The sequence below is a fragment of the Gracilinanus agilis genome, chromosome 1 (genome assembly GCF_016433145.1).
Source record: "Gracilinanus agilis isolate LMUSP501 chromosome 1, AgileGrace, whole genome shotgun sequence".
NCBI classification, from domain to species: domain Eukaryota; kingdom Metazoa; phylum Chordata; class Mammalia; order Didelphimorphia; family Didelphidae; genus Gracilinanus; species Gracilinanus agilis.
The window spans coordinates 306,262,563-306,290,459 of record NC_058130.1 but is presented as its reverse complement, the minus strand read 5'-3'; positions in this window follow the sequence as shown (position 1 = coordinate 306,290,459).

Sequence of the window (27,897 nt, the reverse complement as noted above, 5' to 3'; positions counted from 1 at the left end):
AGTATTTCTAATTTAGTTTTCATCTGGGGATTTTTAATTTGCTCGCTTTCTAATTTTTTGAGTTGCATGCCCAATTCATTGATCTCTGCCCTCCTTAATTTGTTAATATATGCACTCAAGGATATAAATTTCCCCCTGAGTACTGCCTTGGCCGCATCCCACAAAGTTTCGTAGGATGTCTCATCATTGTCATTTTCTTCAATGAAATTATTGATTGTTTCTATGATTCCTTCTTTGACAAATTGGTTTTGGAGAATCATATTATTTGATTTCCAATTAGTTTTTGATTTTCCTGTCCTGGTGCCCTTACTAATTATTATTTTTATTGCATTATGATCTGAGAAGGTTACATTTATTATTTCTGCTCTTTTGCATTTGTTTGCAATGATTCTATGCCCTATAACATGGTCAATCTTTGTGAATATGCCATGTGCAGCTGAAAAGAAGGTGTATTCCTTTTTGTCCCTATTTATTTTTCTCCACATATCAATTAAATCTAATTTTTCTAGGACTTCATTCACCTCTCTTACCTCTTTCTTATTTATTTTTCAGTTTGATTTATCTAGATCTGACAGAGGAATATTTAGATCTCCCACTAGTATGGTTTTACTATCTATTTCATTCTTGAGCTCTGCCAGTTTCTCCTTTATGAATTTGGTTGCTATGCGACATGGTGCATATATATTGAGCAGTGTTATTTCCTCATTGTTTATTCTGCCTTTAATCAGGATGTAATGACCTTCCCTGTCTTTTTTAATGATATCTATTTTTACTTTGGCTTTGTCAGAAATCATAATAGCCACTCCTGCCTTCTTTTTCTCATTTGACACCCAAAAGATTTTGCTGAAACCCTGAACCTTAAACTTGTGTATATCCACCCGCCTCATATGTGTTTCTTGTAGACAACATATGGTGGGATTTTGGTTTCTAATCCACTCTGCTATTTGCTTCCGTTTTATGAGCGAGTTCATCCCATTCACATTCAGAGTTATAATCATCAGTTGTGCATTTGCTGACATTTTCAAATCCTCCCCCATTCCTACCCCCTTTTTCCTTATACTTTTTTCCTTTTAAAACAGTGGTTTGCTATTGACCTGCTATCCCTTATCCCCTCCCTTGATTAACTTCCCTTTCTATCCCCTCCCTCATTTTCCCCTCTCTTTTTTTTAAAGGCCTTATCAATTCCCTTCCCCTTCTCCCCTCCCTTTTTTTGTCCTCCCCACTCCCCTACTCCCCTTGGTTTATCCCTTCTAACTTTCTCAGAAGGGTTAGATAAGAGTTTTATGTCCCAATGGATAGAATAGCTACTCTTCCCTCTCCGGGTTGATTACACTGAGAGTAAGGTTTGATTATTACCTCTTAATGCTCTCTTCCTCTCCTTCTTATAATAGTATTTGTCCCCTCTCCCTCCCATGCCCTCTTTGTGTGTAATAAAATATTCTATTTTCTTATTCACTCAAGTTTCTCTTGGTGTCCCCTGCTATTCACCCCCTCTTTCCCATCCCCCATGTCATCTTAGATTATTTAGTGTTCCACCCTCACCCTGTGATTTATTCTTCTGACTATAATATTACTATAATAGTGAATAGAGTTCACTACAGAGAATTAAACATAACATTTCTCTACATAGGAATACAGATAATTAGATCTCACTTAGGCCCTTAAAAAGGCAAATTTAAAAATTATAAGTTTTCTTTCTTTCCCTTCTATATCTTATTTACCTTTTCATGTGTCTCTCGTTTTTTGTGGTTGGATATCAAACTTTCCATTTAGCCCTAGTCTTTTCTGTGCAAATACCTGGAATTCTTCAATTTTGTTGAATTTCCATACTTTCCCCTGGAAATATATAGTCAATTTTGATGGGTAGTTGATCCATGGTTGCAGGCCCACCTCTCTTGCCTTTCTGAATATTGTATTCCACGCCTTGCGGTCTTTTAGCGTGGAGGCTGCCAGATCCTGTGTGATCCTGATTGGTGCTCCTTGATATTTGAATTGTTTCTTTCTGGCTTCTTGTAAGATTTTTTCTTTTGTTTGGAAACTCTTGATTTTTGCAATTATATTTCTGGGTGTTTTCGTTTCTGGATCGAATGTCGCAGGTGTTCTATGAATCCTTTCAATGTCTCTATTGCCCTCTTGTTGTAGGACTTCAGGGCAATTTTGCTGGATTATTTCTGTTAGTATAGAGTCCAGGTTTCTATTAATTTCTGGTTTTTCTGGGAAGACCAATTATTCTCAAATTGTCTCTTCTAGACCAGTTTTCTTGGTCTGTCACTCTCTCATTGAGATATTTCATGTTTTCTTCTATTTTTTTCAGTCTTTTGACTTTGTTTTATTTGTTCTTGTTGTCTTGAGAGATCTTTAGCTTCTAATTGCTCAATTCTAGCCTTTAGGGATTGGTTTTTGGCTATAATCTTTCGGTTTTCAGCTCTGATCTTTTGGTTTTCAGCTATAATCTTGGTTTTCAGCTATGATCTTTAGGTTTTTGCTATAATCTTCTGGTTTTCCTTTTTCGCTCTGGTCTTTTCTGGTGTTCAATTTGCTTATCAGTTCATTTGATTTCTGCGCCTCACTTTCCAATTGTAAGATTCTACCTTTTAAACTGTTATTTTCTTGCCAGATCTCTTCCATTTTCCTCAAAATCTCAGTTTTGAACTCTTCCATAGCTTGTGACCCATTTTCCTTATTTGAGGTGGGTCCGGATGCTTGTTTGTTCTCCTCCTCTGTTTGCTAGGTTGTCTGGATTTTCTCTGTGTATTGAGTGTTAAAGACTTCTTTTTCTTGTTGTTAATCTTTCTCTTCTGAACTTCCTTAGACTGGGTAGCCATCGTTAGCCCAGCAGCTTTTCAGTTTTATCCTTGAGCTCATGGTCTGTCTGCAGTCTATTGGCTCCTGAGGTCTGAGTTCTGGTTTTTTCCAAGGTCGAGCCCTCTGGTGGACCCCCTTGCTTGATCCTCTGTTGGAGGTTTCTTTACAAGTCTCAGGGCGCTGCTTCTACAGTCGTATGCCCATCTGCACTGGTTCCCCACTCAGGGTTTCAGAGCTTTAGCTTGTGGCTGTGTCTGCCTCCACCCACGCCTCCACTGGCGCCTGCGCTCTGAGCCCGTGCTCTGAGTCCTGCGTCTGCTTTCGGGGACCTGCTCTCCGCGCTCGAATTTTGTGTGCGTTCGTTAGCTTTTTGGGGTCCTTAATCTTGCTGCTCTCAGGAACAGGCCCCGGAGCTGCTAATGACTCAATGGGTGCCCCAAACTTGCTCTATTTCTTTTTAGCTGGCTTCGGCGCTATAGGCGTTGTGTGTGGAGGTGTGGGGGTGGGGTGGTTGCTCAACCCGCGATTTAGTGAGAGCTGTTTCACCCCTTTATAGCATGGAAATGCCCCGATTCCACGTACCTTTCACACTGTGCCCTGTTGTGGGGTTCCTCCGTTCGTCTGGACTTGTTTTTATGTCCCCTTGAGGAGTTTTGTGTGTTTTTCGGTCAGGAGAGGTTAAGAGCTGCTTCTTACTCTGCCGCCATCTTAACCCGGAACCTAATAACTTATTTTTGAAGGCAGACCACTTCATGAAAAGATTCTTTACATAATGGAGAGGCTTGGAAGGAAGAAGAGTCAAGATGGTGACTTAGTAACAGCTAAAGTCAATTCCTCTGTGAAAACTCCTACACACCAATAAAAAACAAAGCACTTAAAGGAGGACAGAAAAACAAATCCAACAAAACTGAGCTATGGAATCCTCCTGTGCAAATCAACTTAAAAGTTACACAAAGAAGGTTGAATTTTCAGATTTTAGGAAAAGATAATAGAACGATTCCAGTGCCCCAACCCTACCTATTGTACTGAGACTCTGGCTGTGGATGGAATCTCAGGGCGAGGGATCCAATCAGGATGGAGTGCCTTACTACCACAACTCCATGAAGCTTGCGGCTGTGACCACAGCTGGCAAGTTGGCACCTGGAGGAGAGAAATAGAGAAGAGGGCTGGCTAGACAAACCATCAAAGAACTACCAAAAATAAAACCCAAGGGCGAAATGGAATCAAAAGTGAATTCTATCAAACATGTAAAGAACAATTAATCCCAATACTATACAGACTATTTGACAAAATAAGCAAAAAAGGAGTTCTACGAATTCCTTTTGACACAAATATGGTACTGATTTCAAAGCCAGACAGAACAAAAATCAAGAAAGAAAACCATAGACTAATCTCCTTAATGAACATAGATGCAAAAATTTTTAATAGAATACTAGTAAAAAGACTATAGCAAGTTATCACAATGATTATTCACTATGATCAGGTGGGATTTATACCAAGAATTCGAGGATGATTTAATATTAGGAAAACTGTCCATATAAATGACCATATCAATAACCAAAACAATAGAAATAACATGATTTTCTCAATAGATGCAGAAAAAGCCTTTGACAAAATACAACACCAATTCCTACTGAAAACACTAGAAAGTATAGGAATAGATGGGCCTTTCCTAAAAAAGAAAAAAAAAAAACAGTATATATTTAAAATCATCAGCAAGCATCATCTGCAATGGGTATAAGTTACAAACCTTCCAAATAAAATTAGGGGTGAAACAAGGATGTCCATTATCACCCCTATTATTTAACATTGTTCTAGAAACATTAGCAGTAGCAATTAGAGCAGAAAAAGTAATTGAAGGGATAAAAATAGGTAATGAGGAGATTAAATTATCATTCTTTGATAATTTGATTTTGGTCTACATAAATAATCCTAGAAAAACAACTAAAAGTTTAGTAGAAATAATTAATAACTTTAGCTAAGTTGCAGGATACAAAATAAATCCACATATATCATCGGCATTTCTATATATTTTCAACACAACCCAGCCGCAAGAGTTAGAAAGAGAAATTCCACTTAAAATCAGCAAGACAATATAAAATATCTAGAAATCTATCTGCCAAGACAAACACAGGAATCATATGAACACAACTACAAAACACTTTCCACACAAAATAGTTAAAAGTAGATCTAAATAATTGGAAAAATATTAATTGTTCATAGGTAGGCTGACCTACTATAATAGAAATGGTAATTCCACCCAAATTAATTTACTTATTCAGTGCGATACCTGTCAAACTACCATGAAACTTTTATTAAATTAGAATAAAATTATAACAAAGTTTATTTGATAAAGAATATCAAGGGGACTAATGAAAAAACAATGTGAAGGATGGAGGCCTAGTAGTACCAGATCTTAAACTGTATTATAAAGTGGTAATCATCAAAACAATATGGTACTGGCTAAGAAACATGAGGCTGGATCAATGGAATAGACTTGGGGTAAATGTCATCAAGAAGATAGTATAAGATAAACTCAAAGATCCTACCTTTTGGGACAAGAACCCACTATTTGACAAAAACTTCTGGGAAAATTGGAAAACAGTATGAGAGAGATTAGGTTTAGATCAACATCTCACGTACTATACGAAGATAAATTCACAATGGGTAAATGACTTAAATATAAAGAAATTATAAGGAAATTAGCTGAACTTAAGACAAGTAAACCTAACAGATCTGTGGGAAAGGAAAGAACGTAAGACTAAGCAAGAGATAGAGAACATTACAAAATGTAAAATTACTAATTTTTATTACATTACATTAAAAAGTTTTTGCACATACAAAACCAATGCAACCAAAATCAGAAGGGAAGCAACAATTTGGGGGGGAAATCTTCATAACAAAAATCTCTGACAAATGTCTAATTTCTCAAATTTATAAGTAGCTTAGTCAATTGTACAAAAAAAATCAAGCCATTCCCCAATTGATAAATGGTCAGGGGACATGAATAGTGAGCTTTCAGATAAAGAAATCAAAACTATCAATAAGCACATGAAAAAGTGTTCTTAAATCTCTCATAGTTAGAGAAATGCAAATCAAAATTACTCTGAGGTACCACCTCTCTCCTAGAAGATTGCCAATATGATAGTAAAGGAAAATAATAAATATTAGCAGCATTGTGGCAAAATTGGAACACTAATACACTGTTGGCTGAATTGTGGATTGATGCAACGATTCTGAAGGGCAATTTTGAACTATGCCCAAAGGGCTTAAAATACTGCCTGCCCTATGATCCAGCAATACCCTTACTGGGTTTTTACTCCAATGAGATAAAGAAAAATATGTGTACAAAAATATTTATAGCTACACTCTTTTTGTGGTGAAAAATTGGAAATTGATAGGGCGTCAATCGATTGGGGAATGGCTGAACAAATTGTGGTATCTGATAGTGATGAAATATTATTTTGATAAAAGGAATGATGAACTGAAGGAATTCCATGTGAACTGGAAAGAACTCCCAGAATTGATGTAGAGCAAAAGGATCAGGACCAGGAGAACATTGTACACTCACACCAATATATTGTGGTACAAACAAATGAAATGGACTTCTCTACTAGTAGCAATGCAATGAACCAGTACAATCTTAATGGACTCATGAGAAAGAACTGTGGGAGTAATAATGCAGAAGAAAAACATAATAAATCATGTGATTTAATGGGGATAGAATTGGGGATTTTGACTTTAACTGATCACTTTATTGTAAATATGAATAATATGGAAATGGATTTAAACAATGATACATGTATAATCCATTTAAATTGCTCATCATCTCAGGAAGGGAAGAGAGGAGGTAAAGAACAAGAATCATATAACCATGGGAAAATATTTTAAATAAATTTATTAATTAATAAAAAATAAAGTGGATGTAAAAAAATTGAAGAGATTTATCATGGGCATTTTGAAAAATATGAAGGCCTCCTTCCTGTGGAGGACAGTGGGTAAGTACAAAATAAGTGATGATCAGAAAAAGCATAGCTTTATCAAGTGAGCTAAATAACAGAGAAGCTAGAGCTATAAATATATCAGATTGCTTGGCACATAGTATTTAATAAAGGTTTCTTGACTATTATTCACTATTGATTACAGAACCACATTTGATCTTCCTATCCACTAGCTATATAGCACTTCTACATTATTACCTATTCTTCATCTCAAATACAAAGTTCTTATCAGAGCAAGGATTAAAAATTAAAGTGACCATTAAATTACTTATTGGTCTCTTTTCTTGCAATCCATTAGAGGGTTCAGAAAAGAAAGTCCTGTGCTTCCTTCCATGGGTCTTGTGAAGGCTGGCTTGAAGTACTCAGTTCTAGGCTTTGGAGGGAGAGATGGGAAATGAGAAGATTGCTAGCTCCCCATTTTGCATGATAGCCACCCTACAGTATTTTTAACTATTTCCTTTTCCTTAATTGTCCTGTCCAATTGGTTCACAGACACTATCAATTCTTTTCAAATACATCTTAAATATGTTCCTTGTTCCCCACTTCAGCTGAAACCATCCTAGTAACGACTTTCATTACCATGAGCCTGAACTCTCATAAAACTCTTTTCAAATGTTTCTATGACATTCCACTCTTTTCCAAGGTATTTTTCACACCACCAACAAGCAATCATTATAATGTATAAATATGTCCATGTCACTCCAACTAAAAACTTTTGGTGATTTCTATATAAAGTTACTCTCTTCCCTGGAAGTCCTGATCCAGTCTAAAAGTAATTATGTGCACCTCCTGCAAAATGAAACTAAAGAAAATTTAATGGCTTTTCCCTATAATAACCTGCCTCCCTTTCTTCACCTGCTTAGTCCCTATCCATCATTTAATTCTAAATAAAATACCTCCACTTAGAGAAACCTCTCTGAAGTGCCTCTGGTTTGGAGTAACAAAATCCTTCTGATCTGACAAAGTATCTTGATTTAATTACTCTGTAGTTCATTTATCAGGAAATAATGTGCATTATTGTTTTCTATGGTTGTGACTTTCCTTCCTATTTTATTAAAACCTCATTGAAGGCAAGAAATATTTCTTATTGGGGGCAGTTAAGTGGCTGAGTGGATTGAGAGCTAGGCCCAGAAACAGGAGGTCCTGAGTTCAAATCTGACCTCAGATACTTCCTAGTTGTTAGACTCTGGACAAATCATTTAAGCCCCATTGCATAACTCTGACAACTCTTCTGTCTTGGAATGAACACAAGGTATTGGGTCCAAGATAGAAAGTAACTGTTTAAAAAAAAGAAATATTTTTTATCTTAAATTTGCATCTACCCTAACACCTAGTAGAGTGTTTAATGATTAATATATTTTAGTTTGTATATTTGTCTTTGAAATTCTGTATATTGATTTAAGACTATATATGTTATTTTACAGTCATTGATTTGGATTGGTAGAGAGCTTCTTCATAAAACTTCCAATACTAATAAAAATGCAGCTCAATTCTCTACTCCATTTTATAATATTTGTAGGAGAGGAGTAGGAGGAGGAGTAGGAGTAGAAGTAGGAGTAGGAATAGTAATGCTTAGAAATTATAAGACCATTATTTCCCTAAACAGGTTTTCATTGTGTCTTAATAAACTTTACCTTAATAATTTTAAGATGCTAACAGCATTTTTTAACTAAAGAATAAACTTCTGTAGCAACTATTAGGACACTGGGCTAATTAGTTAGTCAATAAATATTTATTAATCACCTATTATTGGTCAGATATTATGCTAAGCTTATGATATTCAAAAAGAGAGAAAAGACAGACCCTTCCCTCCAAAGCTTACAGTCTAATAGAGAAAACAACAAGCAAACAAATATTAATGAAGGAGCCATATACCACATAAATATATAAATTGTTTAAAAAGATAAGGCTCCAAAATTAAAAGGGATTGGGAAAGAATTCTTTTCCTATATAATAAAAGATATTATCTGGAACTGAAAGGAGACCAGGAAATCCCATAGACAGAGATGAAATGGGAGAGCATTCCAGGCATAGGAGACTGCCATAGAAAATTCCCAGATTCAAGAGATGGAGTCTCTTGTTCATTAAATAGCTATAAAGTCATTATCACTAGACTGCAGAATATATGGTGAAGATGGCTGCAGTGCAGAGGTAGGATTCTTCCTCTCTTCATCACCAACCAATACAAAGTCCCTCAAAAGGATTAAAAAAAACAAGTTCAGATGAATGAAGGGGCTCCACAGTAGGGTGCAATATTGAAGGTACATGGGACTTGAGCATTTCCACAATATAAGGGGGTTAAATAGTTCCTACCAAAATGTGAACTGATCGACCCTCCCCCACCCCACCTAATGTCCCAGAGTAAGAGCCAGCATGTCAGAATAAGAGCACTCAAGGGGCCATCTCTGGGTTCCTGAGAGCTGACTAAGAACATGAGGGACTTACCCCTGAGAGCAACTTGACTTGGGGACCCAAGGAGACTGAAGAGCGCAGACCTTGTGCATGGAGATAGAGCAAAGAGGGACAGCACACAGAAGCCACAGAGACATGAAAGGTAGCCTCAGGCAAAAACTGTTCCCTAGCTTTGTACACAGAGAGCCTGTCCTCCACACTCAGACTTCTGGCTGGGAAGTGAAGGAAAAACCAGCATAGCAATGGCCAACAATGCCCAAGAAATATAATCTTCAACCACCAAAAAGCACAAGAGAAAGGCATTGATCCTGGATACTTTTTATGGAGAGGAAAAAAAACAGACTATAGAGGAGACAGGAGAGGATAACAAACAAGTAAACACATCAAAAACTTCCAAAAAATGGAAATTGATCACAAGCCCTTTGTGGGAGACCAATAAGAGAAACAGAGTCTCAAATAGATGAAAATCTGAGACTCCTCTTTTGACCCCTTTTATGATCCATACTTTGTCTTTTCGAAAAGCATTATAGCCTCTAGGAAAACTTTAAGTTACTAATAAACCAGCACTTAATGAGTTAACAGCCTTTTTTCACTCAGAGTAAAGCTGCAGCTGTGGGTATAGCTCTCTAACTGCTCCAGGTGTCCCAAGGTCACAGAGTGGCAAGCTCAGGCAAAATAACTTTTAGATAAAGTGAGGCTCATTTTTAACCTTGAGACTTTTTCTCATCCAACATTATCTTCATAAGAAAATTCTTTGTAAAACTATAACTTTATTGTGCTTCAGTTTGACATAATTTGTCTTTCTGTGCAAATGCAAAGTTTCAGGGGAGTTCTTTTGTGTGAAATGAGTCTTGAAGTATATATCATAAACTCCATTCTGCAAGAGAGAGAGAGCTGGAAGAAGCAGCTATGAGCTAACAGAAAGATCTCCCGTGTCCCATTATTTCATTATCAACTAAACTATCCCTATTAGATTATCTGGAGATGATAGATAGATCTTGAGAGCCCTTGAAGAGATCAAATCTGAGATTATGAGAAAAATAGAAGAAAATTGGCAAGAAAAGTGGGAAATAGTTTAAAAAGAAAATAACAGTTTAAAAGACAGAATTTCCTAATTAGAAAAAGAAGCCCAGAAATCAAATGTAATTTTAAGCAAATTGAAGACCAGAAGTGAAAAACAGGAGAGACCAAACCAAAGAGGAAAATGAAAAGATTATAGCAGAAAACCAGGCTTTAAAGACCAGAATTGGGCAAATAGAAGCTAATGATGTCACAAGACAGCAAGAATTAATAATGAAAAGTCAAAGAGTGATAAAATAGAAGAAAACATGAAATATCTCATGGAGAAAATTAATGATCTTGAAAACAGATGTAGAAGAGACAATTTGAGAATCATAGGCCTACCTGAAAATCCAGAAATAAAAAGAAATTTTGACATTATACTTCAAGAAATTATCAAAAAACTGCCCTGATGTTCTTCAGCAAAAAAGCAAAATAGACATTAAAAGAACCAATAGATCACCCTCTACATTAAATTCTCAAAAGACAATCCCCAGGAAAGTAATTGCCAACTTTAAGAGCTTCCAAGCTAAGGAGAAAATATTACAAGATGCCAGAAAGAGATAATTCAGATATCAAGGAGCACCAATCAGGATTACACAGGGTCTCAAAGCCTCCACACTAAAGACCATGCATGGAATATGATATTCAGAAAGACAAGAGAATTGGGTCTACAATCAAGGATCACCTACCCATCAAAACTGACAATATACTTCCAGGGGAAAGTATGGGCAGTCAACAAAATAGAAGATTTCCAAGTATTTGTAAAGAAAAGACCAGAACTAAACAGAAATTTTGATATCCAAATGCAAAAATCAAGAGAAACATGAAAAAGCAAATAAGAAACAAAGGGGAAAGAAAAAATATAGTTTTAAATTTTCTTCTTTAAGGGCTTCAATAAGGTAAAATTGTTTACATTCCCATATAGCAAGATGTTATTTGTAACTCTTAAAAATGGTATTCACTATAATAGTAATTAGAAGAAATATTCATAAATAGAGGTTGGAATAATAAGTAGACTAAGATGGTATGCAAAAAAAAGAAAAGAGGGGAAATAGAAGATGGCACCAAGAGAAACTTGAAGGAATAAGAAAAATTGGATAATCTATTTCATACAAAGAAGCCCATGGGAAGGGAAAGAGAAGAATACTCATATAAGGAGAGGAAGAGAGTGCTAATAGTTAAAACTTAAATTTAACTCTCAGTGAAATGAATTCTGAGAGGGAAGAGCATCTAGATCCATTGGGCTATCAAATTCTATCTTACCCTACAGGGAAAGTGATGAAGGAAAAACCAAGTTGGGGGAGTGGGGCAGGGAGTACAAAAAGGAAGGAAAAGAGATGAGGGAGTTAATTTAATAGACCCTAAAAAATTAATGAGAGGAACAAACAGGGAGGGAGCAGAAAGGGAAGTAAAATAAAGGTGGGGATCAGGGGGACTGATTAAAAGCAAACAACTCGTTTAAAAGGAAATAGTGAAAGAAGAAATGGCAGAACTAGGAAAGGAAATCAAAATTTTTGGGAATACACAGATGGTAATCATAATTCTGAATGTGAGTGGGTTGAACTCACCCATAAAATGGAAGCAAATAGCATAGTGGATTAGAAACCAAAATCCTACAATATATTGTCTACAAAAAACACACATGACACACACATACACACACACACACACACACACACACACAGGTTAAAGATGAAAGGCTGGAGCAATATCTATTGGGCTTCAATTGAGAAAAAGAAGGCAGGAGTAACAAACATGATATCTGACAAAGCCAAAGTAAAAATAGATCTGATTAAAAGACATAGGGAAGATATATTTTTCTGGTTCCAGGTTAAGATGGCGGCAGAGTACAAAGCAGCTCTTAAACTCTCCTGACCTAAACACACAAGACTCCTCAAGGGGACATAAAAACAAGTCCAGACGAACAGAGGAACCCCACAACAGGGTGCAGTGTGGAAGGTATGTGGAATCTGGACATTTCCATGCTATAAAGGGGTGAAACAGCTCTCACTAAAAAGTGGGCTGAGCAGCCACCGCACCCCAACCCCCTCCACACACACCACCTATAACGCCGAAGCCAGCTAAAAAGAAATAGAGCAAGCTTGGGGCACCCATCAAATCATTGGCAGCTCCAGGGCCTGATCCTGAGAGCAGCAAGATTTGGGACCCCAAAAAGCTAAAGAATGCACAGGAACTCTGAGTGAGGACGCAGAGGGTGGGCACAGAGTGCAGGCACGGGCGGAGGAGCGGGTGGAGGCAAACACAGCCTCGAGCTAAGGCTCTGAAACACTGAATGGGGAACCAGTACAGATGGGTATATGACTATGGAAACAACGCCCTGAGACTTGTAAAGAAACCTCCAGCAGAGGATCAAGCAAGGGGATCCATCAGGGGGCTTGACCTTGGAAAAAACCAGACCTCAGACCTCAGGAGCCAAAAGACTGCGGGCAGACCATGAGTGCAAGGGCTAAAACTGAGAAGCTGCTGGGCTAATGATGGCTACCCAGACTCAGGAAGTTCAGAAGAGAAAGATTAACAACAAGAAAAAAAAAAGTCTTTAACACTCGACAACTTTTACACAGAGCAAATCCAGACAACCTAGCAAACAGAGGACAAGAACAAACAAGCATCCGGACCCACCTCAAATAAGGAAAATGGGTAACAAGCTATGGAAGAGTTCAAAACTGAGATTTTGAGGAAAATGGAAGAGATCTGGCAAGAAAATAACAGTTTAAAAGGTAAAATCTTACAATTGGAAAGTGAGGCGCAGAAATCAAATGAACTGATAAGCAAATTGAACACCAGAAAAGACCAGAGCGAAAAGGAAAACCGGAAGATTATAGCAAAAACCTAAAGATCAGAGCTGAAAACCAAGATTATAGCTGAAAACCAAAAGATCAGAGCTGAAAACCGAAAGATTATAGCCAAAAACCAATCCCTAAAGGCTAGAATTGAGCAATTAGAAGCTAAAGATCTCTCAAGACAACAAGAACAAATAAAACAAAGTCAAAAGACTGAAAATATAGAAGGAAACAGGAAACATCTCAATGAGAGAGTGACAGACCAAGAAAACCGGTCTAGAAGAGACAACTTGAGAATAATTGGTCTTCCAGAAAAACCAGAAATTAATAGAAACCTGGACTCCATACTAAAAGAAATTATTCAGCAAAATTGTCCTGAAGTCTTACAACAAGAGGGCAATATAGATGTTGAAAGGATCCATAGAACACTCACGACATTTGATCCAGATAAGAAAATGCCCAGGAATAAAATTGCCAAATTCAAGAGCTTTCAAGCAAAAGAAAAAAATCTTACAAGAAGCCAGAAAGAGACAACTCAAATATCAAGGAGCACCAATCAGGATCACACAGGATCTGGCAGCCTACACGCTAAAAGATCGCAAGGCTTGGAATATGATATTCAGAAAGGCAAGAGAGGTGGGCCTGCAACCATGGATCAACTACCCATCAAAATTGACTATATATTTCCAGGGGAAAGTATGGGCATTCAAAAAAATTGAAGAATTCCAAGTATTTGCACAGAAAAGTCTAGGGCTAAATGGAAAGTTTGATATCCAATCACAAAAATCAAAAGAAATATAAAAAAGCAAATAAGAAACAGAGGGGAAAGAAAGAAAACTTATAATTTTTAAATTTGCCTTTTTAAGGGCCTTAGTAAGATCTAATTATCTGTATTCCTATGTAGAGAAATGTTATGTATAATTCTCTGTAGTGAACTCTATTCACTATTGTAGTAATATTATAGTCAGAAGAATAATTCACCGGGTGAAGGTGGAACACTAAATAATCTAAGATGACATGGGGGATGGGAAAGAGGGGGTGAATAGTAGGGGACACCAAGAGAAACTTGAGCGAATAATAAAAATACGACATTCTATTACACACAAAGAGGGCATGGGAAGGAGAGGGGACAAATACTATTATAAGAAGGAGAGGAAGAGAGCATTAAGAGGTAATAATCAAAACTTACTCTCAGTGTAATCAACCTGGAGAGGGAAGAGTAGCTATACTATCCACTGGGACATAAAACTCTTATCTAACCCTTCTGAGAAAGTCAGAAGGGATGAACCAAGGGGAGCAAGGGAGTGGGGAGGACAAAAAAAGGGAGGGGAGAAGAAGGGGGAGGGAATTCATAAGACCTTTAAAAACAAAAAGAAGGGGGGAAAATAAGGGAGAGGGTTGAAAGAGAAATTAATCAAGGGACGGGATAAGTGATAGCTGCTTAATAGCAAACCACTGGTTTAATAGGAAATAGTATAAGGAAAAGGGGGTAGGAATAGGGGAGGATACAAAAATATCAGCAAATGCACAACTGATGATTATAACTCTGAATGTGAATGGGATGAACTCACCCATAAAACAGAAGCAAATAGCAGAGTGGATTAGAAACAAAAATCCCACCAAGTGTTGTCTACAAGAAACACATATGAGACGGGTGGACATACACAAGTTTAAGGTTCAGGGCTTGAGCAAAATCTTTTGGGTGTCAAATGAAAAAAAGAAGGCAGGAGTGGCTATTATGATTTCTGACAAAGTCAAAGTAAAAATAAATATGATTAAAAAAGATTGGGAAGGTCATTACATCCTGATTAAAGGCAGTATAAACAATTAGGAAATAACAATTCTCAATATATATGCACCAAGTGGCATAGCATCCAAATTCATAAAGGAGAAACTGGCAGAGCTCAAGAATGAAATAGATAGTAAAACCATACTAGTGGGAGATCTAAATATTCCTCTTTCAGATCTAGATAAATCAAAACGAAAAATAAATAAGAAAGAGGTAAGAGAGGTGAATGAAGTCCTAGAAAAATTAGATTTAATTGATATATGGAGAAAAATAAATAGGGACAAAAAGGAATACACCTTCTTTTCAGCTGCACATGGCACATTCACAAAGATTGACCATGTTATAGGGCATAGAATCATTGCAAACAAATGCAAAAGAGCAGAAATAATAAATGTAACCTTCTCAGATCATAATGCAATAAAAATAACAATTAGTAAGGACACCTGGACAGGCAAATCAAAAACTAATTGGAAATTAAATAATATTATTCTCCAAAACCAATTTGTCAATGAAGGAATCATAGAAACTATCAATAATTTCATTGAAGAAAACGACAATTATGAGACATCCTATGAAACTCTGTGGGATGCGGCCAAGGCAGTACTCAGGGGGAAATTTATATCCTTGAGTGCATATATTAACAAATTAAGGATGGTAGAGATTAGTGAATTGGGCATGCAACTCAAAATATTAGAAAGCGAGCAAATTAAAAATCCCCAAATGAAAACTAAATTAGAAATACTAAAAATCAAGGGAGAAATTAATAAAATCGAAAGTAAAAGAACTATTGAATTAATAAATGAGACTAGAAGCTGGTACTTTGAAAAAACAGATAAAATAGACAAAGTACTGGTCAATCTAATAAAAAAAAAAGGAAAGAAGAAAACCAAATTGACAGTATCAAAGATGAAAAGGGAGACCTCACCTCTAATGAAGGGGAAATTAAGGCAATCATTAAAAACTATTTTGCCCAATTATATGGCAATAAATATAATAATTTAGGAGATATGGACCAATATTTACAAAAATATAAACTGCCTAGATTAACAGCAGAATAAATAGAATACCAAAATAATCCCATATCAGAAAAAGAAATTGAACAAGCCATCAAAGAACTCCCTAAGAAAAAATCTCCAGGGCCTGATGGATTCACAAGTGAATTCTATCAGACATTCATAGAGCAACTAATCCCAATACTATACAAATTATTTGATATGATAAGCAAAGAAGGAGTCCTACCAAATTCCTTTTATGACATAAATATGGTACTGATTCCAAAGCCAGGGAGATCAAAAACAGAGAAAGAATACTACAGACCAATCTCCCTAATGAACATAGATGCAAAAATCTTAAATAGAATACTAGCAAAGAGACTCCAGCAAGTAATTAAGAAGATCAACCACCATGATCAGGTGGGATTTATACCAGGAATGCAAGGTTGGTTCAACATTAGGAAAACCATCCACATAATTGACCATATCAACAGTGTAACAAACAAAAATCACATGATTTTCTCAATAGATGCTGAAAAAGCCTTTGACAAAATACAGCATCCATTCCTATTGAAAACACTGAAAAGTATAGGAATAGAAGGACCTTTCCTAAAAATAATAAACAGTATATACCTAAAACCATCAACAAATGTCATATGCAATGGGGATAAATTAGAAGCCTTCCCAATAAGATCAGGAGTAAAGCAAGGATGCCCATTATCACCTCTATTATTCAACATAGTAGTAGAAACACTAGGAGTTGCAATTAGAGAAGAAAAAGAAATTGAAGGTATAAAAATAGGCAAGGAGGAGACTAAGCTATCACTCTTTGCAGACGATATGATGGTATACTTAAAAAATCCTAGAGAATCAACTCAGAAGCTTGTAGAAATAATCAACAACTTTAGCAAAGTTGCAGAATACAAAATAAATGCACATAAATCATCAGCATTTCTATACATTTCCAACACACTAGAGCAGCAAGGAGTAGAAAGAGAAACACCATTTAAAATCACCCTAGACAATATAAAATACTTAGGAATGTATCTACCAAAACAAAGACAGCAATTATATGAAAACAACTACAAAACACTTTCCAAACACATAAAACAATCTAAACAATTGGAAAGCCATTGATTGCTCATAGGTAGGACGAGCTAACATAATAAAGATGACAATTCTACCCAAATTAATTTACCTATTTAGGACCATACCTATCAAGCTACTAAAAAACTTCTTTACTGAATTAGAAAAAACTTAACAAATTTCATTTGGAATAATAAAAGATCAAGAATATCAAGGGAAATAATGAAAAAAATGTGAAGAAAGAGGTCCTAGCAGTAGAAGATATAAAACTATACTATAAAGCAGCAGCCATCAAAACAATATGGTTCTAGCTAAGAGATAGAGAGGAGGATCAGTGGAATAGACTTGGGGTAAATGGCATCAGCAAGACAATGTATGATAAACCCAAAGAGCCCATCTTTTGGGACATGAATCCACTATTTGACAAAAACTGCTGGGAAATTTGGAAAACAATATGGGAGAGATTTGATCTAGATCAACATCTCACACCCTACACTAAGATAAATTCAGAATGGGTGAACGAATTGAATATAAAGAGGGAAACTATAAATAAGTTGTGAACACAGAATAGTATACTTGTCATATCTCTGGGAAAGGAAAGACTTTAAAACCAAGCAAGAGTTAGAGAAAATTACAAAATGTAAATTAAATGGTTTTGATTATATTAAACTAAAAAGCTTTTGTACAAAAAAAAACAATGTAGTCAAAATCAGAAGGGGAACAACAAATTGGGAAAAAATCTTTATAACGAAAAACTCTGACAGGGGTCTAATTACTCAAATATACAAGGAGTTAAAGCAATTGTATAAAACATCAAGCCATTCCCCAATTGATAAATGGGCAAGAGACATGAATAGGCAATTTTCAGGTAAAGAAATCAAAAGTATCAATAAGCACATGAGAAAGTGTTCCAAATCTCTCATAATTAGAGAAATGCAAATCAAAACAACTCTGAGGTATCACCTCACACCTAGCAGATTGGCTAAAATGAAAGAAGGGGAGAGTAATGAATATTGGAGGGGATGTGGCAAAATTGGGACATTAATGCATTGCTGGTGGAGTTGTGAACTGATCCAGCCATTCTGGCTGGCAATTTGGAATCATGCTCAAAGGGCTATAAAAGAATACATGCCCTTTGATCCAGCCATACCATTGTTGGGTTTGTACCCCAAAGAGATCATAGATAAACAGACTTGCACGAAAATATTTATAGCTGCACTTTTTGTGGTGGCAAAAAACTGGAAAAGGAGGGTATGTCCTTCAATTGGGGAATGGCTGAACAAACTGTGGTATATGTGGGTGATGGAATACTATTGTGCTAAAAGGAATAATAAACTGGAGGAGTTCCAGGCGAACTGGAGAGACCTCCAGGAACTGATGCAGCGTGAAAGGAGCAGAGCCAGAAGAACATTGTACACAGAGACTGATATACTGTGGTAAAATTGAATGTAATGGGCTTCTGTACCAGCAGCAATGCAAAGACCCAGGACAGCTCTGAGGGATTTATGGTAAAGAACGCTACCTACATTCAGAGGAAGAACTGCAGGAGAGGAAATATATAAGAAAAACAACTGCTTTAACGCATGGGTCAGGGTGGACATGATTAAGGATGTGGACTCGAAAATACCATACCAATGCAACTACCAACAATTTGGAAATAGGTCTTGATCAAGGACACATGACAAAACCAGTGGAAATGTGCATTGGCCATGGGTGAGGGGAGTGTGGGTGGTGAAGTGGAAAGTAGGAGCATGAATCATGTAACCATGTTAAAAATGAATATTAATAAATGTTTAAATTTAAAAAAAAAAAGACATAGGGAAGGTAATTACATCCTGATAAAAGACAGTATAGACAATGAGGAAATATCAGTACTCAATATGTATGCACCAAATGGTATAGCATCCAGATTTCTAAAGGAAAATCTAATTGAGTTCAAGGAGGTAAATAGATAGTAAAACTATAATAGTGGGAGATCTGAACCTTGCCTATCAGATCTAGATAAATTAAACCAAGAAATAAATAAGAAAGAGATAAGAGAAGTGAATAAAATCTTAGAAAAATTAGAATTAAAAGATGTGGAGAAAAATAAATAGGGTCAAACAAATAATACACCTTCCTTTCAGCAACACATGGTACATTCACAAAGATTAACATATACTAGGGTATAAAAACATAGCAAAAAAGTGAAAAAGAGCAGAAATAATTAAACTTTTCAGATCATAATGAAATAAAAATAATAATAAGTAAGGTACAGGGAGAAGCAAATTAAAAATTAATTGGAAATTAAATTATATGATTCTCCAAAATCAGTTAGTTAAAAAACAAATCATAGAAACAATTAAGAATTTCATTGGAGAGAATGACAATTAAGAGACATCCTACCAAAATCTATGGGATGTAACCAATGCAGTACTCAAGGGGAAATTCATATCCTTGAGTGCATATATTAAAAAAATAGAAAAGGCAGAGGTCAATGAATTGGGCATGCAAATTAAAAAACTAGAAAGCAAACAAATTAAAAATCCCTAGATGAAAACTAAATTAGAGATTCTAAATGTTAATAAAATCAAAATTGAAAGAGGTATGAAATTTACAAATAAGCCTAGAAGGTGATACTTGGAAAAAAAGCGAATAAAATAGACAAAGTACTGTTTAATTCAATAAAAAAAATGGAAAGAAGAAAATCAAATTAACAGTATCAAAAATGAAAAGGGAGATGTCTCCTCTAAAGAAGATTAAATTCAGGCAATCATTAAAAACTATTTTGCCCAATTATATGGCAATAAATATAGGAATATAGATGACATGAGTGAATATTTACAAAAATATATAAATGGTTTATTTAATAAATTAACAGTAGAAGAAACAGAATACTTAAATAATCCCATATCATAAAAAGAAATCAAACAAGCCATCAAAGAATTCCCAAAGAAAAAATCCCCAGGGCTGGATGGAGTCACAAGTGAATATTATCAAACATTTAAAGAACAACTAATCCCAAAATTACACAAACTATTTCACAAAATAAGCAAAAGAGGAGTTATACCAAATTCCTTTTATGACACAAATATCGTACTGATTCCAAAGCCAGTGAGATCAAAAAGAGAGAAAGAAAACTACAGACCAAACAGTTTAATGAAAATTGATGCAAAAATTTTAAATTGAATACTAGCAAAAAGCCTCCAGCAAATGACCACAAAGGTCATTGATTATACCAGGAATGCAAGAATTGTTCAATATTAGGAAAACCATCCATATAATTGACTATATCAACAAGCAAACCAACAAAAATCACATGAGTATCTCAATAGATGGAGAAAAAGCCTTTGATAAAAATATAACACTCATTCCTATTGAAAACACTAAAAATTATAGGAATAGAAGGGCCTTTCATAAAAATAATAAATAGTATATATTTAAACAATCCGCAAGCATCATCTGCAATGGAGATAAATTAGAAGCCTTCCCAAAAAGATCAGAAGTGAAACAAGGATGTCCATTATCATCTCTAGTATTTAACATAGTACGAGAAATACTAGTAATAGAAATTAGAGAAGAAAAAAAATTGAAGTTATTAAAATAGGCAATTAGGACACCAAGTTATCACTCTTTGCAGATGATATGATGGTCTACTTAAAGAATCCTAGAGAATCAACTAAAAAGCTAGTGAAAATAATCAACAACTTTAGCAAAGTTGCAGAATACAAAATAAACCCACATAAATCATTGGCATTTCTTTAAATTTCCAACACAACTCAGCACCAAGTGTTAGAAAGAGAAATTCCATTTAAAATCACTCTAGGTGATATAAAATATTTAGGAATATATTTGCCAAGACAAACACGGGAACTATATGAACAGAACTATAAAACACTTTCCAAATATTTAAAATTAGATCTAAACAATTGGAAAAACATAAATTGCGCATGGGAAGGATGAACTAACATAATAAAAATAATAATCCTACCTAAATTAATTTACCTATTCAGTGTCAAACTGATCAAACTACCAATACATTTTTTTACTGAATTAGAAAAAACTATAACAAAGTTCATTTGGAAGAACAAAAGATCAAGAATATCTATGGAAATAATGAAAAAAATGAGAAGTATGGGGGCCTAGATCTTAAACTGTACTATAAAGCAGTGGTCATCAAAACAATTTGGTACTGATTAAGAGACAGAAGGGAGGATCAGTGGAATAGACTTGGGGTAAATGACCTCAAGCAAACAGTGTATGAAAAACCCAAAGATCCCAGCTTTTGGGACAAAAACTCGCTATTTGACAAAACTGTTCAGAAAATTGGAAAATTTTATGGGAGAAATTAGGTTTAGATTAATATCTGACATCCTACACCAAAATAAATTCAGAATGGATGAATTACTTGAATATAAAGAAGGAAACTATAAGTAAATTAGGTGAGCACAGAATAGTCTACCTGCCAGATTTTTGGGAAAGGAAAGATTTCAAGACCAAACAGGAGTTAGAAAAAAGTACAAAATATAAAATAAATAATTTTGATTACATTAAATTAAAAAGATTTTATACAAACAAAACCAATGCAAACAAAATTAAAAGGGAAGCAACAAATTGAAAAAATATCTTTATAACAAAACATCAGACAAATGTCTAATTTCTCAAATACATAAGGAGCTAAACCAATTGTACAAAAAAAAAATCAAGCCATTGCCCAATTGATGAATGGGCAATGGACATGAATAGGCAATTCTCAGATAAAGAAATCAAAATGATCAATAAGCACATGAAAAAGTGTTTTAAATCTCTTATAATTAGATAAATGCAAATCAAAACAACTCTGAGGTACCACATCACAATGAGAAGATTGGCTAACATGACAGCAAAGGCAAGTAATAAATGTTGGAGGGAATGTGACAAAATAGAGACATTAATGAATTGGTGGTGGAGTTGTGAATTAATCCAACCATTCTGGAGGGCAATTTGGGACTATGCCCAAAGAGTTTTAAAAGACTGCTGACCCTTTGATCCAACCATACCACTACTGGTTTTGTACCCCAAAGAAATAATAGGGAAAAAGAGTTGTACAAAAATATTCATATTTGCACTCTTTATGGTGGCAAGAAATTGGGAAATGAAGGGATGACCTTCAATTGGGGAATGGCTAAACAAATTGTGGTATCTGTTGGCAATGGAATACTACTATGCTAAAAGGAATAATGAACTGGAGGAATTCCATGTGAACTGGAACAACCTCTAGGAATTGATGCAGAGCAAAAGGAGCAGAACCAGGAGAACCATGTACAGAGGCAGATATACTGTGGCACAAATGGTTGTAATGGACTTCTCCACTAGCAGCAATGCAATGATCCAAAACATTTCTGAGGGCCTTATGAGAAAGAATGCTATCCACATCCAGAGAAAGAATGGTGGAGCAGAAACACAAAAGAAAAACAATTGCTTGATCACATGGGTCAATGGGGATATGATTGGGTATGTAATTTCTAAATGATCACCCTAGTGCAAATATCAATAATATAGAAATAGGTCTTGATAAATGAATGACACATGTAAAAGCCAGTGGAATTGTGAGTTGGCCACAAGAAGGGTTTGGGAGGAGGGGAGGGAAAGAATATGAATCATGTAACCGTAGAAAAATTTTATGATTAATCAATAAAATAAAAATAATTTTAAAAAAGAATATGTGGTGATCAAAAATGTCAGAACACTGAAAAGTTAGGAAGGGGGCTAGATATGGAGGACTTTGAAATCCAAACAAAGGATTTTGTATTTGATCCTGATGATATTGATGTTTTCACTCAAGTTGTCCTCAAAAATTTAGAATGATCCTCAGACATTAACTATTACAATAGATTAAAGGAATACCTTACACTTCTCAAGGTATATAGTTCTAAAGCCTCAATTAGCATATTTCCCATTAATGGTCAGTCAATATACTTAATGAGTTCTCAGAAAAGAAGTATCCTAAAGTAAACATAGAACAGTGACTATAAAGCATTCTCATTACAAAGATGGAGTGCACTTACCTATACTGTCTGTAGACAGTATACATTTTAAGAGTGAATAAAAGGTTTCCAATCTTCTTCTAAAATTATAATAATAATGTAACAGAATTATACTCATGCCTTTTATCTAATTAAAATCGCTCTTTGATGGCTATAAAATAAAGCATATATTTTGAACCAGTAATACCACTACTAGGCCTGTATCCCAAAGAGACATGCTGGTACAAAAATATTGATAGCTGCTCTTTTTTGTGGTGTCAAAGAATTGGAAACTACAGGGATGTCCCTCAATTGGAGGATCTCTGAACACAATGCAGTAAATGATGGTGATGGAATATGTGCTATAAGGAACAAGGAACAGGATGATTTCAGAAAAGAGTTGGAAAATAACTACATGAACTGAGGCAGAATGAAATAAGCAGAACCGAGAGGATATACACAGTAACTACAATATTGAAGAACAATCCAATGTGATAGACTTTGCTACTAACAGCAATACAGTGATCCAGTACAATTCTGAAGGACTTATGAAAAAGAATCCTATCCACATCAAGAGAAAGAATGTTGGAATAAGAATACAGATGAAAACATATGATATATCATTCATTTATTTGAGGATATGCTTTGAGGTTTTAGTTTTTTAAGATTATTCACTTACAAAAATGAATAATATGGAAATATGTTTTGTGTGGTGATACATATTTATTAATGTATTTAATACAATTTTTAATTTATACAAATACAAATAATCCAGTTTGAATTGCTTGTCAGCTCAGGGAGTGGGAAGTGACAAAGGGAAGGAGACAATATGAATCATATTATTTCAGAAAATATGTAGAAATTTGTTATTAAAATAAAAAACCCAAATAAAAGCTTTTCCAAAAAATTAAAAATAAAATTGCACTTTGACCCTTGATAATAGTAATTGTAAGGAGAAACAGGCTATCTCCACATATTGGATTATATAAAGTTTATTTTTGCACCATTTTTGATTGCTCACTCACATGTATCTCTATTATTTGTCTCTTGATTTTTGTGTTTGTATTTCAAATTTTCTATACATCCCTGGCATTTCCATCAAAAGTACTTGGAATTATCAACAATCTCAGATATGCAGATGACATCACTCTGTTGACAAAAAGTGAAGAAATAAAAAGCCTCTCTATGAAAGTGAAAAAGGAGAATGTAAAAACTAGCTTAAAGCTTAACATAAACAGTAGTAAGATCTTGACAGTGGTTCCCATCACTTCATGAAAAATAGTGGAAGAAGAAATGTCAGATTTTATGTTCTTGGGTTTAAAGATCCCTGAAGAAAATGACTGTAGCAATGAAATTAAAAGACACTTGCTGCTTGGAAGGAAAGCTATGGCAAATCTGAACATCACTTTAAAAAGCAAAGACATCATTTTACCAACAAAGGTCTGTATAATCAAAGCTATGGTTTTGCCAGTAGCACTGTATGACTGGGGGAATTAGACAATAAAGACAGCTAAGCACTGAAGAATTGATACTTTTAAGTTCTAATGCCAGAGAAGACTTTTGAAAGACCCTTGAATGTAAGAAGATCAATCAGCCAATAGTTAAATTAATTCAGACTATTCACTAGAAGGTAACCTACTGAAGGTGAAGCTTAAATATTTTGGAAACATAATGAGAAGACAGTACTCAGTGGAAGGAAGACTGATGTTGGGAAATTGAAGGTGAGAAATTGAAGAGAATGGAATGACAGAAGTTAAGATAGAATGATAATGTTGTGGAAACAACAAACATGAATTTGGACAGACTTTGAGAGATAGTGAACAACAGTTGGACCTGGCATGCTGTAGTCTACAGAGTCACAGAGACAGATATGACTGAACAACTGAACAACAGCCTATATTACATTATCTATTCTCCCAATCTCATTTCACTGATTGAAAAACTAATTATACTTAGTTTTCTAGGTAACACTTGACAGTAGTCCCATTTCATATGACTTCTATGGAATTCTATGGAATATTTATTCCAAACTCTCTACTTTTTAATATGTTGTTGTTGTTCAGTCAAAGCTGACTTTTCCTATATCTATTTGGTGTTTTCTTGGCAAAGATACTAGCATGGTTTACCATTTCCTTCTTTAGTTCATTTTGCAGAAGAGGAAAGTAAGGTAAACAGGTTAAATGACCTACCCAGCATCACACAGCCAGTAAGTTTCTGAGGCCAGATTTGAACTCAGAGGAATGAATTTTCCTGACTCCAGGTCCAGGACTCTACCCACTGCACCACCTAGCTTCCTTTTTATAGAGGTTGTTTCTAAATACCATATAATCTAAGCTGTGGCTCTTTAATCTTTGAATTATTTTTTTGGCTGCTTGCAATGCTTCCTTTGACCCAGAGGCTCTGAATTTTGATTATAATATTCCAGGAAACATTTTTCATTTGTGAATATAAAATGACACAATATTTGTAAAGCACTTTGGACAGTTCCCAACACATTCCTTCCTATAAGTTACTTTGTGTTTTATCATTCTTCTACTTCCCTGACTTAAAGCTTAATTTAGGACCAAGACCAGCACACATCTGGAGATAATGCCAGGACTCTTTCTGATTTCTTGGAACATTATATTCACTGATTTCTTGGGATATTGATGGTTGTGATAATCCAGGATCTCAGGGTATAGCTCAGCATTTAGAGCTCTCAAAGTGATTTGGCCCATGGCAAAGTATTTGTCCTTTTAGTCTTACCAATGCAATTTCATTGCCTGAATTTCATTAAAGCAACATGCGTGTAGCCTATCCCTGGTTCAAATTCCAATGGATTTCTGTTGGATTCAACCATAATTTACCAGTTAGAAAGCCTTGCAGATCCAAAGTAACAAAACTCTTCTGTAGTCTAAAATCCCTGCCCTATTTATTCTGTTCAAGGCTTCAGATTGAAAGACTTCAGATTGAACTCTAGGCTTGAATTCAGATTATATTCCACTCCTACTCTCAGAATCATACAATTTCCTTTGGCTTCTCAATTTGTCCCCTTTGATAGTTATACTAATATTGATGACGACAACTTCTGCAATTGACTTTCATCATTTTAGAGATATTTGTCACATTTTTAAGCAAATTCCTGGAATTCTAAACAGAATAGTGGTTTTAAAAAGTATTAATTTATAGCACACATGCATTTTCCTTGATGAAAATAGGTCACTCTTGAATTTCATATTGTCCTGCAACACACTATATTTGTTGGGGTTTTTCTTCAGATGGCAAAAATGATACAAAGAGCTCCCTTTTTTCTTACATAAACTTAATGAGAAGCAGAAAAGACTTGATTGTGATCTTCCACTAACCAAAAAAACAGCATAACTCTATTTCAGAATAACTAAATTGATCCAGTGTCATTTAATGAAATGGCTCTACCTCAAACAGTGAACTCAACTGGCTCCACATTAGAAACAAATTAACAAAAGTCTAATAGCACAAAAACTGTTCCCAAGGAGAAAAGTTGACATTTCTGACACTAGATAAATTCTTTCAATCTTTTAAGAAACCATTTAAGGTTCCCAAACAAGCTTTTCTTAAAAAGTGCTTTATTGGACTCCAGGTTAAGATGGCGGCAGAGTAAGAAGCAGCTCTTAACCTCTCCTGACCGAAACACACAAAACTCCTCAAGGGGACATAAAAACAAGTCCAGACGAAAGGAGGAACCCCACAACAGGGCACAGCGTGGAAGGTACCTGGAATCGAGGCATTTCCATGCTATAAAGATGTGAAACAGCCCTCACGAAATCGTGGGCTCAGCAACCACCGCACCCCCAACCCCTCCACACACAACAACTATAGCTCCAAAGCCAGCTAAAAAGAAAGAGAGCAAGTTTGGGGCACCCATCGAGTCATTGGCAGCTCCGGGGCCTGTTCCTGAGAGCAGCAAGACTTAGGACCCCATTAAGTCAAAAAACGCAGGCAAAATCTGAGCGCAGGAGCAGGACACAGGGCGCAGAGCGCAGGCTGAGAGCACAGGCACTGAGGAGGCGTGGGTAGAGGCAGACACAGCCAGGAACTAAAGCCTAAGTGGGGAACCAGTGTGGACAGGTGTACGACTGTGAAAGCAGCGCCCTGAGACTTGTAAAGGAACCTCCTGCAGAGGATAAAGCAAGGGGGTCCACCAGGGGGCTTAACCTTGGAAAAAACCAGAACTCAGACCTCAAGAGCCAATAGACCATGGACAGAAACTGAGCGCGAGGATAAATCTGAGAAGCTGCTGGGCTAACAGTGGCTACTCAGTTTCAGGAAGTTCAGAAGAGAAAGAATAACAACAAGAAAAAGAAGTCTTTAACACTCGACAGCTTTTACACAGAGAAAATGCAGACAACCGAGCAAACAGAGGAGGAGAACAAACAAGCATCCGGACCCTCCTCAAATAAGGAAAACTCCTCACAAGCTATGGAACAGTTCAAAACTGAGATTTTAAGGAAAATGGAAGAGATCTGGCAAGAAAATAACAGTTTAAAAGGTAGAATCATGCAATTGGAAAGTGAGGCTCAGAAATTGAACACCAGAAATGACCAGATTGAAAAGGAATACCAGAAGATTATGGCCGAAAACCAGAAGATTATGGCCGAAAACCAGAAGATCATGGCCGAAAACCGAAAGATTATAGCCAAAAATCAATCCCTAAAGGCTAGAATTGAGCAAGTAGAAACTAATGATGTCTCAACACAACAAGAACAAATAAAACAAATCCAAAAGACTGAAAAAATAGAAGGAAACATGAAATATCTCAATGAGAGAGTGACAGACCAAGAAAACCGGTCTAGAAGAGACAATTTGAGAACAATTGGTCTTCCAGAAAAACCAGAAATTAATAGAAACCTGGACTCTATACTAACAGAAATAATTTAGCAAAATTGCCCTGAAGTCCTACAACAAGAGGGCAATATAGACATTGAAAGGATTCATAGAACACCTGCG